This window comes from Camelus bactrianus, chromosome 27 (assembly GCF_048773025.1).
Source record: "Camelus bactrianus isolate YW-2024 breed Bactrian camel chromosome 27, ASM4877302v1, whole genome shotgun sequence".
Classification (NCBI taxonomy): domain Eukaryota; kingdom Metazoa; phylum Chordata; class Mammalia; order Artiodactyla; family Camelidae; genus Camelus; species Camelus bactrianus.
In genome coordinates this window covers 22,185,173-22,203,582 of record NC_133565.1, presented here as the reverse complement: position 1 = coordinate 22,203,582, position 18,410 = coordinate 22,185,173, and positions in this window count along the sequence as shown.

The window sequence follows — 18,410 nt, the reverse complement described above, 5'->3', positions numbered from 1 at the left end:
GTTTATTTTCCCAAAGGGAGTACTTAGAAGGGAACAGTGCTTGTTTGCGTATAAGTTCTAGTGGCTTTGTTCCAAAATAGTACTTATTATTACTCGATTAGCAATATATTACTTTTTAGGAGTGGTTCACAACTGCTTTTGTCTTTTCACCCATTTAACATGCCCTACATACTCCCATCAATAAAATCTTTTACCACTTCTGATGAGTCTCAGGAGATGGCTGGGGAAACAGGCAAAAGCAACCCCTGTTCCCCATCTATGCTCATTAGCTGTCAATCTTCATCCTCTAGAATGTATAACTCGAAGAAAACAAGGACCCTATTTGCTCGTTTACTGCTGTCGTTTGCACCAAATATTAGGCAGTAATTATTTGTTCAATGATCACTGAATTTAAGCGTACGATATTCGTATATTAGAGAGTTGTTAAGATGAGAGCTTAAGATCCTTCCAAATTCTGATATCCAATGATCTATAGTTTTCTGTGAATTTGCCATCTACGTTTTTTTTTTCTCTTTTCTTACAAATAGTCCTTATTTTTCATAAACAATTCTTTGAGAAAGCCGAGTAGCACGCTCCCATTTTAGGGATCAGAAAGTCAAGGACCACAGGGAGAAAGCATTGGCTCTTGGTGCTGCGCACTTGCTTTGTGGCGTGCTGTTAATAATGTCTTTTTTCTGGTGTGCCCCAGCTTTCACACTAGCGGGTTCTCCTTGAGGGCGGGGTCACGCTTTGTTCTCTCTGCATCCCCTGCACCTGATGTAACCTCCACCACCCAGCAGACATACTCCATTGCCCAAAGCTGACAAGGCTGTGAGGAACTGCTTCATGTGAACGCTGTTGTTTGGTCTTCTGTGTGATATAGTCCCTCTAAGTTTCAGAAAAATAAATATTAAAAAAAAAACCTATTCCTTCAAACACAGTGTTGTGTCTGTTCCTGTTTTGCTGCTTTAATTCCTGAACTATCCATCTCCCAGATATTTTTTGAGCTTCCCACTACCTCCCCTGGGCTGTGACATACCAGATGAGAAAGAGCTGGACTTGAACTCTCACACTCTAGAGCAGAGCTTTTGGCTCCTGGCCTCCAGCACTGAAAGACTAAATATGCTCATTTCCAGGCGTGCTTTTCTTCCCCCATCACTGGAGCACTATGCCGCCCCCCACCCCCCCAGTGCGCTCAGCCTGCAGTCACCATAAATGATGGCCTTGGAGTTCAGTCACTGCCAAGAAGAAGAGTCATAAAGAAACCACTTCCGGGAGTCAAGTGTTCATCGCTGACATCAGTGTTTGTCAGGTGCCAACAGCTCCCCATGAGGCTCCTGAGCCAGAAATAAAAGCAATTGCGGTAATGATGGTGGTAGCAGTATCAACGCCCATCATCACAACAAAATTACAAAGTCAGGATGGCCATGCTCAGATCTGGGCTCTGACACCACATGTGCTCTTTTCGTATGCAGTCCCAAACTCCAGGCCTCAGATGTCCTGAGAAGATTCTATTTTGTTGGGCTCTTAGGGCAGCAGACAGGAGTCATGTTGTCTTCGGGGTCCCCGTGGTGGAATATGACCTCAGAATTGTTAACAGTGAGCATTCTGGCAAGTACCTGATATTCTGGTCCAACCCGCACACAGAAAACACTCCATACAAATTATTGACTGTGAAGTCTGAAGATTCTGCAGATGTCAATTGATGGGATGTTCAGATATTTATATGATGTCTTGGAACATAATTTTTTCTTTTCTCAGTATGAGTCTGCTTTAAAGGTAGTACAAGAAGAATGAACTAGCATTTGAAAAGAGGAGGCAGTCTGCCTCCTGGAAGTCACTGAAGATGTGTAATAGAAACCAAGTTTGCTTCCCAGTCTGCTCTCCACCAAGATTACTGTATCTGATTCTGATATCGGGCTAGCGTAAAGGCGGGAGGCAATCTACACAGCTTTCCATTTAAACAGTCATGAACGTGGCATTGGCCATATTAGCAGCCTTCTTTTGCACCTCTGGAAACTCAAAATCGATGTGTGTACAGAGCCATCAGGCATTAGGAGTGCAGAAGATCTTACAAATAAGCTTCCTATTCATCACAAAAACCTATAACACCACCGAAATGCTCAACCATATTCAATGAGCAGGTCTTTCAAAATGAGTTTTCTTGGATACCATTACGGCAGTGCAACTGATATCCTTTGAGGCAGACATTCCAATTCTGGGCAGAAAATATTTCCTTACAGAGTCTGTCTTGGCCTTCTTGAGAAGTAACAGTGTTGATCCAGGTTCTACAATTGACAAGCTAGTCCTTGTCCTTTTCAAGGATAAGAAGTTACCTGCATGCCTCGCCGAGTAACTTCTCTGATCTAAATGAAACTGACTTCTTTCATTATTACTTACATGGTGTGGGTTTCAGTTCTTCTCACCAAACTGGCCATATTTTTCTGGATACAGTCCAGACTTTCGGTGTCCTTCTCCAAACAAGACATCAGAAGCAGACTCAGCTTGAACACAGAGCTGAAGGGAGACCCAGAAGTAGCCCTTTGGACAGCTGGTGGGATCTCACTCTTAGGATCTCATAACTGGAATTTTATACCTTTTGATTAGCAACTCTTCATGTCCCCTCCTCTCAGCCCATCTTATTCCTTGCTTCTATGAATCTATTTTAATTGATTATTTTTTATATAATCAATGTGTATTTAGATTAAATTACATATGTACTAATTTCTTTGCATGTCATTTCTTCTTGCAGCTCAGATACTTGTTCTAGGATTTTCTTCTTGAAATACACGCTTTTGAAGTTTATTTAGTATAGTGTTTATTGGTAACTCTTTCGGTTTTTCTTTTTCTGAAAATGTCTTTCTTTCATCCTCGTTCTTGAATGATTTTTTTTAGGTTGATTGTTCCTCTCAGCACATTGAAGACACTGTCCCACTGAATTCTGGCCTAGAGTTTGGCTACTTTAGACACCTCATTTAAGTGGACTCATGTGGTATATGCCCTTTTGTAACTGGCTTATTTCACTTGGCGTAATGGCCTCAAAGATCATCCATGTTGTCAGGTTTTTCATGGTTTCCTTTCTTTTGAGGGTAAGTGGATTGCAAAAACAAACAAACAAAAAACTCCCAAATGAAAAGCACAATAGAGGAACATGCTATGTGGATCTTTTAAATATCAGAATGTGTCCTGGGAAGTCTAGACTTCACCTTCTCTTGCACATTTGGAAGCTCTGTCAACCTTGGGCTCACACAACCACACGCCAGCTCTTGGCTGGAGTTGAACTGAGATGGCCTCAATCAGACAGGACAAGAGCTTGTGAGTTTGCCACAGTCTCCACCAGTCCCTATAAGACGTCAGCTGGCTTTCAACATTCATGTTACCTACCTGGTCCCGTAAGCACTGCAAATTTTTGACTCCTGATCTGAATCATGAACTCCTGCAGGGCAAGTAACCTGCGCTTAGTCTGCTCTGTGCATAAACAACCCAGTAATATATTTTAGCTGAATAAACAACTTGGCTCTCACTCCTTGGTCCCCAGACACTCCCACTGCTGCCGTGGTCCACTCGTGCTCCAGCCATCTGCTGCTCTTAACAACCGCAGTGTCCTTTCATCTAGGAGAGTGTTGAGAAAAAAAACAAACAAACATAGGGATGTGGCAGAAGGAAGGAGACTGGGTCAGGAGCAGGATGAGGCTGAGGACATAGGCTCTAGGTGATACTGAAGGAAGATGGGACTATCAGCCTGCCACTGAGGAAATCATTTTTTCCCTAGTCTTAAATGATGTCTCCCTAATTGACTTAATAAGATATGCCCCAATCCCCCTCATTCTTGTTGCTAAATATTCAGATCTGAATGCTTTCCAGGTTTGGGTGGTTAACTCTCTGAAAGCTGGAAGCACAGTCCTTCTGCTCTGCTACCCAGAGTGAATTCTCCTTCCCACACCCCCGGTCAGGCGGCTCCGGCTGGCTGAGGGCCTCTGACAGCTCTGGCATCATCGCAGGGCCCAGCTCATGACTCTGTTAGCTGATGGGAAGGTAATGACCCAGCAGCTGCAGATCACCCTTATCCTTCCACCTGGCTTAAAAAGAATACAAACAACCCCCAAATTTCAAGCCTGGCATTCTATTATTCTCTTTTAAAATAAGGGCCTGGAAATGTCAGCCTCCGTGACGATGCCAGCAGGTGCCTGGGCTTCAAAGTGGGCACCTGCCACCGAAAAGATAATTGACTTTATTCAACCAATTGTCTCCCTGTTGTAATCAAGCCATTTCATCCAAATGGGTCTTTCAAACTGCTCTTTGGAGTAAGTAGGGGAGGCAGCCGTTCTGGTGGATGACAATGATTCTGGAGGAGGGGAGGGAAGCAGAGGGAGCTCAGGAAACAGAGGCGGTTGCAAAGAGCTGTCAGCCTTTCTGAAAGTGGTGGCTGGCCCAGGGGAGGGTTTGTAGGTGGAGAAACCCAAGGGCGATTATGGAGAGGTGGGGGAGCCTCCTGCTGTCCCCGGATTCAAGCGTTCTGTGTGTTTATTTACTTTGTCTTCTGGCTGCAGACAGACACTCCCAGTCTGCATCTTGTTTTCAGCATCAGGCGTCCTGAGGGGACAGAAGGGAGGGGAGACCTCTGTGCCCAAAGCATCCCTTTTCCCCCTCTGGGGACCAAGGTTCACATAAACCTCAGAGAGGAGAGGGGAGCTGTGGACTGAGACAGCATCAGTGTCTCTGCTCTTTTGCAAGAAACTAAACCTCCCTTAGTCATAGGTATCTCGCTGGAGTTGACAGACTGGAAATGGAAGCCTAGGATTCGAACCAAAGGGTGCCTCAGGCAGGGATGAAATTCAGTGGCTCTCAATTTCCCCGCAGTGTGGACAAAACCAGTGCCTGATTCAATAGGCTCTGGGAGGGCGGGGCTGCGGAGCTGCAGCTGTGCATCTAGCCGCTGTGTTCTGAGGACTCAGGAGCTGCCACATGGCCAATTTTAAATTTTAAAGAGTAAACTGGGGTGAAGTTTGCTCAGTCTGTGAGACTGAGCTCTGAGAAATTGTATCCTATGGAAACATAACCTGTGTTTGGTTCCTGGTGCTGCTTATCTGAGGTCTGACCTGGGGCAAGTCACTCAAGGCTCCGAACCTCCGTAATCTCCCTACAAAGTGGAGCAATAGTGCTGTGAAATGAAATGAGATGAGATATGAAACCCAGAGCTCAAGGACTCAAATGCCGGATGCTTTGGAGGTGCTCAGCAAAATGGATGTCTCTTCTCTCAGAAGAAATAGGGTTGAACAGCCCCCGAGTCCCAGCTGCCCTGTGGTCTCCCACGCTGGCTGCACCATCCTGCAGGCGCTGAGACACACAGCCCTGGTCACCACGAGGGTCTGCTTCCAGGCCCCAGGGCCACAACAGTTAATAGCAAGTTTCCCCTGATCTCACCAACACACACACACACACACACACGCGGGCGCACAAACACACACACACACACACACAGAGAAAGAAAAGTCTCCAAAGAAAGCACTTCTTTTAAGTTAAAAATTTTTTTTCTTTTTCAGTTTTATTAGGATTACTACAGTTTGACTGCACATACACATTATGCTGCATGTAAATACATATATACAGTACACTGCACATTTTTTAGTTTATGTATGTGTACTGATCATTGTTTCTAAGAACAGATTAGAGCTTCCGCTCAGAGAAAGCACTTCTTACCGTCACTTCACGTAATGCATTCTATTCTTTTCTGTTTGATTCAATTTTTACTATATTTCATCTTGTTAATTGCTTGTTGCAATCCACTCAATGTATTTTAGAACACCCTAGTGGGATGCAACAACAGTTTGAAAGACCCTAGCCTAAACAGCTAGCAGAATCCCACTGCTAGAATATTATTGCATATTCCATGAGTGAGCCATTCCTGCAAGGCACTCATTAGAAGGCCTGACATGGCAAGGGGTGAGGATTTGCTGAGTTACAGGATAGATGGCGCACTTGTTTTCTGTGTGAGGATGCTAATGACTGTGTGTGTGTGTGTGTGTGTGCACACCAGAATTAGGTCTGGGACTTGCTTTCATTGTAACATACAACCGGGTAGTAAAGAGGTGGGAGAGGACACCCACAGCTCTCACCTGTGCCCAACCACTGGATGTTACCAATAACTGCCCCCAAAGAACCCAATAATGATGAATTATCACATTGGTTTAGGTCAATTTGCAAACAGTATTTTTAAAAAATGAAACACTATGAGGCATTGTAATGGGTCGAATGGTGGCACCCCAAAATATCGGTCTACCCAGTGCCTGTGAATGCAACCTTATTTGGGAAAAGAGTCTTTTCAAATGTTACAAAGTTAAGGATCTTGAGAGTGGATCACTCCCAGATTATCCAGGTGAGCCCTAAGTTCAATGATAAGCATCCTTCTAAGAGAAAGACAAAGGGAGATTTCAAACAAGAGGAGAGGAGAGGAGAAGGCCATGTGTGCTGGAGGCAGGGAACGGAGTGATGCGGCCACAAGGACACCTGGAGCCAGCAGAAACTCAAAGAGGTAAAGAACAGATTCTCCCCTAGCGCCTTCAGAGGAAATGCATCCCTACTGACACTTTGATTTTGGACCTTGACATTCAGAACTGTGAGAAAATAGATTTCTGTTGTTTTAAGCCATCAGGCATGTGGTAATTCGTTAGAGCAGCCTTAGGAAACCAGTACAGGCATTAAATAGACAAAGATCACAGAACTCTCCTTGATAATCCTGCCAGCCGCTCAGTCCCGACCAGAATGACCACACCCCAAACAAAGAACCAGAGATCTGTTACGTATTTTTTCCCCTCGCTAGTTTATTTAGAATTGGCTTTCAGGAAAATACTCCATCTTGTTTAATTCAAAATATTTTGAAACATCACTCATCATCTCATGTGAATGCCAAATTAGAAACTTAATTCCAAAATTGGGATGCACTTGCTTACTACACACAAACTCGGTGAGCAAACTTTTTCAACAAGGAATAAGCAGGTGCCTAGGACCAGGGCATCCCTTCTAAGAGATTTTATTTTCTTAAGCAAAGGCGACCCCAGTCAGGCATTGCTGGACGATAGGAATGCTATTCCTACATTAGTAAGGAAAACGGGGCAGCCTGCACATCAAGGCACAGGATTTCAGATGTGGTCCTATGATAAGGAAGGTGACAACCAATTTCAAACTGCATGAAAGAGAGAAGAGCAAAAAAAAAAAAAAAAAAAAAAAAAAAATTGAGGACCACACAGTTACTTGAGAACATCAGAGTGAATCAGAAAATCAGATCTTGCAACTTTTAAAAATCAGTTTATCTCCAATAATACACCTAGAAAATAAGTATTTGGAAAAATATTCTTTGGGGGCAATTGTTTCACTCCCACAAACCACTTAACAGAACAAGCTTCTTTGTTTTAGTTTCAAGCATAACGTGACACAGGTGTGTGTGTTAAGACCCAGTGGCGATGGAAGCACACATCATTGTGTTTATTTTCGACAGTTACTATGAGAGGATAATCTCATCATTTCTACCGAATCATTAAATCAGAAGGGTAGCAAAATATCCTGTAAATCGTGTATGCAAATTGCCTTTGATAGCACCAAGCTGCAATTGCCTCTGTAATCTAATAAGGCAAATGTTTTAGATCTGCTCAGCGGCATTTATTTATCAGGCCAACATGGGACATAAAAATGATCCTTGGGAACAACTTACATGACATAGAAGTCATTACAATATGACAGTACCATGATGACCTTTTTGTTCAATGCTGTGGACATTTTTTGGATACTCTGTTTATTACACAATTTCGTTTCACTTAATGTTTCCAATTCTTAAAAATTCTTTAAACCTTTTTAGACAAATTAATTTGCCGTTAGGGTTTAAAATTAATATGAGCTAACATTATTCCATCTTAGCATCCCATGTGGAAAAGTAAACTTTCCCCATTACAGGAACTTAAACAAGTCCTGGAGACTTGAGCCGGCTTGGGTCACATGACCACCTCTGGACCAGTCATCGTGGTGGCTGAGGTGGATGGGGTCTTCTGACTAGCCGCCCTCCCCAGGTCCATGTGGTTGGATTGGGCAAGAATTGGTTCTCCAAAGCAAGGGCAGATGTGATGTTACCAAAGGGGGTAAGGGACGGATCTCCTGGACAGGACTTTCTTTGAGGTGCTGTACATTAGCTCTCTCCCTTCCTGTTCCATCTTCCAATTTATCCCACACAGGGTACCATCTCTTTCCCCTTTGATCTCATCATTCTCAATCCTGGGTTACACACCTGTTCCAACTAACTCACCCATTCAAACTCAGTTGGGGATATTTAAACCTCTTCCCCTGACAAGAAATCCTTCCTTTATTCAAACACTCCTCCCACCCATGAGAAACAAAATATTGTTCAATTATAAACTGCTCTGAAAGCTATCATTTTCTAAGCATTTATCATATGCACACATGATTTCATTTGGGTTACTGTTCCAAATTTCAGATGAGTTAAGTGGAGATACAGACAGGTTATGTAACTAGTGCACAACCACATAGCTTGTGAATGGCTGGACCAGGATGTGAATTCGAGCCAGAGTCCAAGCCCACCATCTTGAAACTGCCTGGGTTCATATCATCTTGTGTCCCTTTAAGCAAGTTACTACATGCCCCTTCCCCATTGCTCTCATTTTCCCATTAGGAAATTGGGATGATAGTCATGTTACCTAATGTAATTGGTGGTGGGAGGATTAAATAATTTAATAGTGCTTGGAATGGTGTCTGGATGCTAGTGAGCACTCAGTAATCATTGGTCCTTCTTGTGGTTATCCAGCTTAACTGCTTGTTGCATTAGGGTGGTATTCTCATCACTTTCTGTAGAAAATGAGGTGCAAAGTTTCCCGTCTCTGGTAGAAGGAACATACACTTTGGACGTCAGCGATTGTCTCCAATATTATATAACTTCCACACATGTTGGTTTCTTAGTCTGCTAAACCAAACTAGGACTCAACTACAGAGGGTTCAAAGAGACAATGCGTGGTCACTCATTCCTGTGGGATTCCCCCCATGTAGCTTACACACTGTATATAATATAGCGCTGATCCCTCTGACTGCTTTTATGTTTGTCACTAGATTGCGAGCCTCCTGAAGAAAAATGGTCATGTCTTTTTCATCGTCCCCCTTTCCAAGGCTTAACTCAGTGACCTGCGTAAAAGAAGAATCAATGGATGTCTGCTAAAGTGATGGCACCTGGACTGTATTTGGTGATCAGTGAATTATGGTTTTCTTCCTAAAGTTATAGAGCCAGTTAGTGAAATAGGGGGGCTGATTTTGATACTTTGTTCCTGAAATCGATGAGTCAAATTGCCTTACAAGGAAAGTTATTGAGAAAATGACTATCAAATGTCTTTATTTCCAGAGCAAAAATAGTGCTTAAATAGAGGTTACATTACATAGTTGAACAACCTTTCTATTTTCCAAATTAAGCCTTCCATAGAACATCCATTGTATTTCTTCTTCAGTTTTCAGTTTTAATATGTTTTAGATGAGGTGGAAAATTTCACGACACAGTCATCAATATTTCTCAGTAAGAATCCCGGCTTCTTTGTGATTAAATTGCCCTCTCCTGCTAATTTGTGTGCGTCCATATAATATCCCTTTCCTCAAATTAAAAACATCACTCACTGACAACGTTTAAAATTTGAAACCAAGATAGAGAAGTGAAAGGGACACAGCATAGAAGCAATCAAATTGGATATTTCCCCTGTGTGAAGGTATTTTTTTTCCTTTATATCTTGGCAAGTGGTCACTTTTGTGGCTAAAGCAATTGTACTGTAAGAACGCATTTGATGGGTAACATGGTTTATACTAAAACATGTCAATGACAAAGCTTGGAAACATTTTTTGTAACAGCAAAAGAAGCACAAACCGTCCATTTTTCTCATCACAAGTTTGTAGTCTAAATCTGTTCATCTCAGATGAAACTGACGTTCTACAGCAACTTTCTACAGCATAGATGTGAATAATCCTTGCGCCATTACTGTATTTATCCCATTGATGTGGAATTAGAAGAAGAAATTGAATCAATTAGAATATAGTTCTATTCCTGCAACATGAAATGTGATCTCTCCTCACACAATTTTAGAAATTCAAACACCCAACTCCAAAGTAACGAAACGATGGATCACATCCCAAAGTTGAGATGGGCTGTGTAAGGAATTGGAAAGCTTTTCCAAAAGAATTTGAAATAGCAAAACATGGCATGCCTTTGATTTAAATTCTCAGTGTTTGGAAACTTGGGCAATTACTTCTTATTAGCTTCCCCCAACTGTAGTTTATTTTTCCATCTTGACCCTCTTAGTTATTCCATTCCTCTATTTAATGAAGACAGATTTCCCAATCCTTGTTTCATAATGTTGGCCTCTGGAGTCTGATTTAGCCAGAATGGTGGTGATAATATGCAGAATTTAGTAGGGAAGGGAAATAGCTAATTACATATGCTATCACAGGAAGCCAGCAAAGGCACATCCGTAAATCTCAGTGTCACACATCATAGCACAGACTACCGAGCCTGCAAGGAGAAGCAGTGTGGTTAATGTCAAGGTGTCAGCTAGGAAATCTTCCACGGTACACGCCAGACTTTACCTGCATTGTTCCCTCTGGTTTCCCAATAAGTTGTTGTATGACTTTTGAAAAAAAATTAATGACACAAATGTATTCCAAAGAGAAGGACTGTAATCACTGAATTAGGTGGAATTCTTAACCATTCTCATGATGTTGGCCAAAGGCAGGGCAAACTCCAGGCCAGCCTTCAGCCTGAACCACATAAAGGCACTTGCCATCACTTCTTCCCTGTCCCGGGCGCCCTCCTTCTCTCCGCACTCCTGTTACATTTTTCTCTCATATCCTCCATTCACACTCAAGTGTAAATTCACTCACTGGAGATCAGGCAGCCTTGGAGAGCTACGCCAATGATCTCATTTCACTAGGAGGAAAATGCAGCCAGAGTTAGAGTTTGGAACAGAACATATAAATGGTAAGCGCCAGAACTATGTTTGTTGACTTATTCTCTGTAATCAACGCCAACAGTTTTAAGAGTTACTATGATTTTCAACACTGGCCAAAAGAATGTTTTAGGAAGCTAGAATAACAGTTAATAGGCCAACCCGAAATACAGCTATGCCACACCAAAGGTGAACTCATGCTACCAGGGGGAGGGGCAGGACCTCAGAAGCAACAGCAACGTAGGTGAGGCTCCTGTAGCAGAGCAGAGGGTGGCAGGTTTGCCTTCTGGTTTCAGCAGATACTACTCACGTACATCGCCTCTGTTTCTAGCCACTCACATGCTGGTAAGAACAAGTCAGTTGTTGCTCCAGCTGTGGAAGCAAGTAAACAGTTGGGTCTGTTAAACAATTCAGAGCAACTTCAGTAGAATAAATTCTCCAGAAAGATCCAATTGCACTTCCTTTTATCACAGCCTCATAAAGTTCACAGCTGTCATCTATCCTAGGACTATGCTCTTTTTTCACTTATTCCTTTATTTATAACTTCACCAGATAGTAGGACCAAACTGGTGGGATAAAATAATGGAGTAGTGCCCCTAGCTTGAGGCTAAGGTTGTTGGCATCTTCCATAACCTTTTCCCCATCAGACAGTTGTTTAAGGATTATCAATCCCATTTCTGGTGGCTGAAATTTTACCATAAGCTTAGCTCATCAAGCTTAGGAATCAAAACTCCTTTGTTGGGATACAGTGGGTAAGATAGGAAATATGTAAGAAAGAGGGTGCTTACCCACTCCACGTAGGCTGAGCTCCCCCACTCCCACGTAGGCTGGGTTCCCTCACCCCCCATCCTTAAAACCTGCTCCTGGGGCTGGAAGATTCAAACCTGAAGTCACGTTGCAGCTTCATCACATACTTGCTGTATAACTAACAGTTTGGTTGACTTCTTGGTTCTTTGTTTCCCTCATTTGTGAAATAGGAAAAGTAATAGATTAAATTAGAGTGCCTGGCATATAGTAAATGTTCAATAAATTCCAACTATTATTATCATATGTGCAAAATGGGAATAATGATACCTAAGGTCATGGTTGAGATCACTAACGCTACCTACACAACAGACGTTCTTTAGTCTCAGAGGCTTAGCACAGCGAGAGTTTATTTCTAGCATCCAATCCAATGTGAGTAGCTGGGGAGGGGCTCAGCTCCACATGGTCATTCATGGTACAGGCATTTTCATTGTTTGTCTCTACTATCTTCTAGAACCATATTGGCCTCTGAATTCAGCCTATAGATGGGCAAAGGCTGCTGGGAAAAGAGAAAGAAAGTGGAGAAGGCACACCGGTCTCAACCACACATCACCTCTGTGGCTGTTCCATTGTCAAAAACTCATCACATGGCCACATCTAGATGAGACGGGGCTGGGAAAGGTTGTCTAGCTTCATGCCTAGACGGACAAGGACAGCACAGATTCTAAATGGCTCTTGAAGCCTCAGCTACATCTGTCTTCAAGGACAGTGCTGAGAATGAGGTTACATGTCTTTTGTTAGACAGAAGAGAGTCAGTCCCAGCGCCAGCCTCTCTAAATGTAGCTACAGTTACTATTAACCTCACATCACTGGGTTAAGGTGAGCACACTTGGTGAGAAGAGCAAAGTCCTAAGCTCCTTCTGGTTTGTCTTGCTCCTGAAACCTTCATAAATCCGACGTTAGGCAGGTCCATTGTGACTTCGCAGAGTGGCCATCCAGAGACAGGAGACCCAGAAAAACAGCCCCACGGCTGTCCCTGAGCTGCTGGTCTCTTAGAGAAGAGAAAGAAGAAACAAAACAAAGAAAAACGTAATTTTGATATGTTTGCTTTTATGTCTAAGGGATTTCCAAATATTGCCCTTCTTTGTATTATGAAAATATTTTATCCTGGGTCCCCTATTTTTTTAGCTGTGAGACTTCGGCAAGTTATTTGAATTCCATAATCTCTATTTTTACCATCTGTAAGATGAAGATAACAGTTGTTATACCTCAGAGGGTTTTGATGAGGATGAAATGAGGTGATGAATGGTAAGGAACCCTGGGCATTTTGTAGTGGTTTATGAGATTTAAGAGGCAAGGAGCTGCCTTCCTCTCCCTCCTCCTCCTCTTCTGTTTTTCCATCTTCTTAACAATGATTACTATTTCTATAATCATCTATTGTCAAATCTAACTGTGTTTATCTCTTTTACTTTCCCTCTGACTGAAGGCAGTTTCCTGAAGTGGTTGGAAAAGCCGGGACTTTGGAATCAGGGAAGGTTGGATCTTACCCAGACCCTAACACTTACTCACTGGCTGTGGGTCCTTGGGCAACTCACTGACTTCTCTGTGTGTATTTCTCCATCTGTGAAATAAGGTGAGCCTTCCTAACAGTAAAGGGTTGAGAAGATTCTGGTAAACCAACAATTGCTGTCCATGGTGTAAAATGAAAGCTAATTTCCTTGTCCAACATGGGAATTCTCAGGGGCCCAAGAATTTATAAACTGTAAATCATAGCACCCTGGGGCTTCCGAACCTCTGAAGAACTGACATACATTCACATGCGTATTTTTATTGACAGATCCATTTCCATGGTGTTTTATTATTTGACTTTATTAATCAGTCCAATACTTAGGTGTGAAAGCTTCAGGGCCTAGAATATACAACATCCTTGTAAATTATTGTTGTCTAAGAATGAAGAAACGAGGGATGAAGGAGGAAGGAAGGAAAGAAAATGTGCTCCTGTGCAGCTCTTGATGCTGTGAATGTAAGTTCATGGCACGTGGCGGCAAATTTCAAGTTAACATTAAGACCAGTCAGTCTCGTTTTTTTTCTTTACTTCTCATCCTTTTCTCAGAGACTACTCTATCCCCTGTAAAAGAACAAAGTTACTTTTAAAAAATATCTCTTATTGTGGAAAAGTATGTATAATATGAAATTTGTTATTTTTCATTGAACCATTTTTAATCAAGCAATTCAGTGGCATTTAAGTACATTCACAACGTTGTACAACTAACCCCAATATCTACTTGCAAAATGTTTTCATCACTCTAAGCAGAAAATCTGCCCAGTAACCAGTAATTCCCTACTCTCTGTTCTTCCCCATCCCAGTCCCTAGTCATGTCTAAGCTACTTTCTGCCTCTATGAATTGTCTGTTCTTAATATTTCAGGTGAGTGGAATCGTAAAATATTTGTCCTTGGATGTCTGGCTTACTTCACCTAGCATAACGTTTCTAAGGTTCATCCCTGTTGTAACACGTATCAGACTTTGGCTCCCTTTATCACATTGTGTTTATCTATGCGTCTGTTGATGGCCTCTTGGCTTGTTTCTACCTTTAGTATAGAGTAGACAATGCTGCTGTGAACACTGTTGTACAGGTAACTGTTTGAATCCCTGTTTTCAGTTATTTTGGGTCTATACCTAGGGGTGGAATTGCTGGATCAAGTGGTGATTCCCTTTTTAACTTTTTGAGGAATTGTTTTCCATGATGGCTGCATCATTTAACGTTCCTACCAGCAATGGATGAGCATTCCAATTTCTCCACATCTGCAGCAACACATTATATACTGATTTTTTTTTTAAATTATAGCTGTCCTAGTATGTGTGAGGAGGTATCTTATGGGTTTGATTTGCATTTCTCTAATGGCTCATGATGCTGCATCTTGTGCTCATTGGCTACTTGTATGTTTTCTTCAGGGCAATGGCTATTCAGGTCTTTTGGTCATTTTTGAATTGGGTTTGCCTTTTTTGTTGCTGAGAACAAATTAATTTTAAATAAGCTTCCAGTTCGTGGTAATTGGGTCTAAATGAAGTGTTGTCTTCAAAACTTATTTAATTTTGTTTACTTCATATTTCAAATTTAGAGAGAAATGTTAAAAAAGAATTCCCACCTTAGTAACAGCTTTGTCAGGTTCTTGTGTTTCTTGCAGTTTTGCTTTACACATTTTGATGCAATGTTGTTTGATGCTTCAGGGTTCATTCTGGTTTTAATTTTTTAAAAGGCATTGTACATTTTATCGATATAAAATGTTCCTCTTTTCCTTTCTATCTGGTTACTTGAATTTTACCTTTCATAATATTGCCTCCCCTGCTTTTATCTTTTTACTTGTTTATATTTGTTTGATATTTTTTGGCCAACCCCTTTTCTTAGAGCTTCGTGTCAATTTACTTTATGTAAATCTCCATAAATGGCTTATTTAGCAGAGATGTTTATTTTTACTCAGTGTGAGAGAAATTAGTTTTTAGACTCACTCTGTTGCCATCATTTATGTGTTGGGTGTTAGTCCTGCTGACTTCTTCAGTTTTCTTTCTGAGGTCTTATGCATCTTCATTTTTTTCTACTTTTTGACTTTGCTAAACGTTTAAGTTCTCTTTGTTTTAATTTTTCTCTCATTTGCAGCTTATAAGATTTACAGCCTCTTTCTTTTTATTCTACCCGTGTTTATTCTGCCAGTTTACCCTAAGTTTTCTCACACAGACAAGATGAGGAACAGATTTAGAGAGTGATGATTTTTGTTTTGGAAGGAGTTAGAGACGGTGTATGTCACTGACACAAAGATAACTGGTGTCTGTCACCTCCAGGTCTAAACCCACATTTGTCCTTCTTCTAGGAAAACGGACGTGTCCACCCTGATCGCTGGCTGACATCTAACTATCCTTAAAAGTGCCCCCCTAGGCCTTCACTGGCGCAAGTCCCAAGTGTTCCATCGCTTTCTGTCTGTGGTCTGTTGAAACACTTTCCACACTGTTTTATAAACAACTTTTCTTTGTCCTTGTGGAGGGGGACACTGCCTTGTTCACTCCAGTATGTAGCTATCCTTATGCAAGGCTCAGGAATCTCTTCCCTGTGTAAATCTAATGGAAACACTGTTTCTAGGGCCAGAGACAATAGAATTGACGTGTCAGCAAGATGAATTTTAGTGGAGACAGCCGAGGTTCAATACTGGGGCAGTATTTCCACATGTCAGGGCAAGAACTGTTTCAACAAAGGGATTTTTATTCCGGCTCCTTGGAGGTTATCGTGTCTTGAGAAGTCTCACCCCATTCGCAGTCCCCTGTAGACAATGGCTGGAGGTAAATTAGAAGCCACCAAGCTCCCAAGTCGTAAAAAAACAACTGAGGGATAAAACCTGCCCACATGTTCTTACTGCTGCTAAACACCATGGCCCGTGTTGGTGAGTGTATCTAACCTTCCAGAGAGCACGTCCGAGGCTGGAAGGCGTGTTGCTTTTGATTTCATTCTCAGCAGTCTCTGACGTGGGTGAAGTGTGTTTACGTGCGTTCATCCTCACACCCCGTCCTTAACTGTCTCATGCCCTGAAAGGTAGAGCAGGGCACCTGGGAGGCCAATTGTGGGAGAACCTGGCACCTGCTTTCATCAACCTGTGCACCATCTGTATTTGTCTAAGACTGCCCCACTCCCAGTTACTTAACCGCAGTGACAAAGATAACTGGTGGCAAGGATAGTTGAAATCTACATCTCCTGTGACTGATTTCTCACACTGGGAATCCTGCTTGCTCCTAAAAATTGCCACAGGGACTGTGTAGATGTCAGCGGATGCAGGAGAAGGCAGGTGCAGTGGACAAGAGCTAATGGTGAGGTGGGCCTCCTTGCCCACCTGGTCCCTCAACAGAGGTGGTCTCGCCTACTTGGATATGCTGCCGAATTCACGTCACACCGACTTCACCTCTTTGCCTGGTTTGAAAGCCTGTTGCTACTTACGTGTTCTCTTTTAGAAATGTGAGTGGAATAGCTCACTGATTCCAAGTGCTTGAAATTGTGGTATTTACATTCAAAACTGCTGTCCTTTTTCAATATTAGGTTTGGAGCTTGTTGGGGTATAATTAGACACCAGTGTGGTGCAGTATTTTTGGTTTTGCTTTTACTTCCAACCCCTAGAATCAGCTTATTGTCTCCCTATTAGCGAACTTCATTTCAGGGAATATGTGTTTTAGTTGCCGCCTCTTCCTCCCATTGAGGGGTGGGATTGTTGCCCCAGGGTTATGGGGATACATGACCCCTGACACTGGACAGATGAGATTGGCAGCAGGTTGTTAGTTACAGGTACTCACAGCCTGGGAGGGGGTGCTTCGTGCGCCGTACAGGGACACACAGGGGTTGCACTTGGGAGCAGAGTGAACAACCAGGGGCTGTGGCAGGCAGGTTTTGTAGTATCGAGAGTGTGGGGTGCTCCCTGGTTCCCGCAGGAGGGTGGGATTGGCTTGTTTGAGTAATTCCATGGGCTGGCAGGGAACTGAAACCTGCTGCGTGGGAACAAGCAGTCCTCATGCCTGGGCCCCATGGATAAGGAGGGGTGTTTGGCAAGAAGACCTTATCCCTGGGAACAGAACTTGCTAATAGGCCATTCAAGGCCCTCCCAATTTTATCAGATGTCAAGGCAGCACGTAGCATGGAGCCTTAATCTCAGGCTTTGTACCATAATACAACACTACCATGCAACTCCAAGAAACACCGCTCTCATCATGATCTATAGAACGGAACCCAGACATCCTGATGCTGGAATACAAAGTACAGATAATGATGGCAGTTCTTCGCTCTTTAAATCTGCTCCACTTTTGACTTTGTAATGCTACTCTGCTGCCTGCGTACTTATTTATTAAGATGCAATTGTCATATAACATTGTGTAATTTTAAGGTGTACAATGTGCTGACTTGATGCACTTAAATTTTGCAATAGAGTTACTGTAAGGTGTTAGCATTAGCTAACACCTCTATCATGTTACATAATTATCATTGCTTTTTTTGTTGTTTTTGTTGAGAATAATTAAGATCTAGTCTCTTAGCAACTCTGAAGTTTATGATACAGTATTGTTGACTATAATCACTGTGCTCTGTATCAGATCTCCAGAACTTACCTATCTACTCCTTTCAGGTGTGTGCCCTTAGGCAACCTTTCCCCAATTTCCCTCTTCCCACCTCCTCAGCCCCAGGTAGCCACACTCTGCTTTTTGTTCCCAGGAGTTCAGCTTATTTGGATTCCACATATAACTGAGATCGTACAGTGTTTGTCTTTCTCCGTCTGTCTTGTCTCACTGAGCATAATGCCCTTAAGGGCCATCCGTGTTGTTGCAAATGGCAGGATTTCCTTCTATCTCAGGGCTGAATAATATTCTATTGTGCATATATGTGTACACATATATACACACACACACATACATCATATCTTCTTTATCCATTCATCCACTGATGGACAATTAGGTTGCTTCCATATCTTGTCTATTATGAATAATGCTGCAATATCTACTGCTTAAATATTCTTTTATTCCAGAGGAAGGACCAGATGTTCCTTTAAAGTAAAACACTTCATCTGCCCTGGAGAGGATAAGGCTGAAAGAAAACTATTGGCATACATCATGGTTGATTTTGCAAAGTAATAGGAAAAGTAAGAGCAATTTTAGGGGGAAGCATTTTTCATAAAAGAGATCAAAA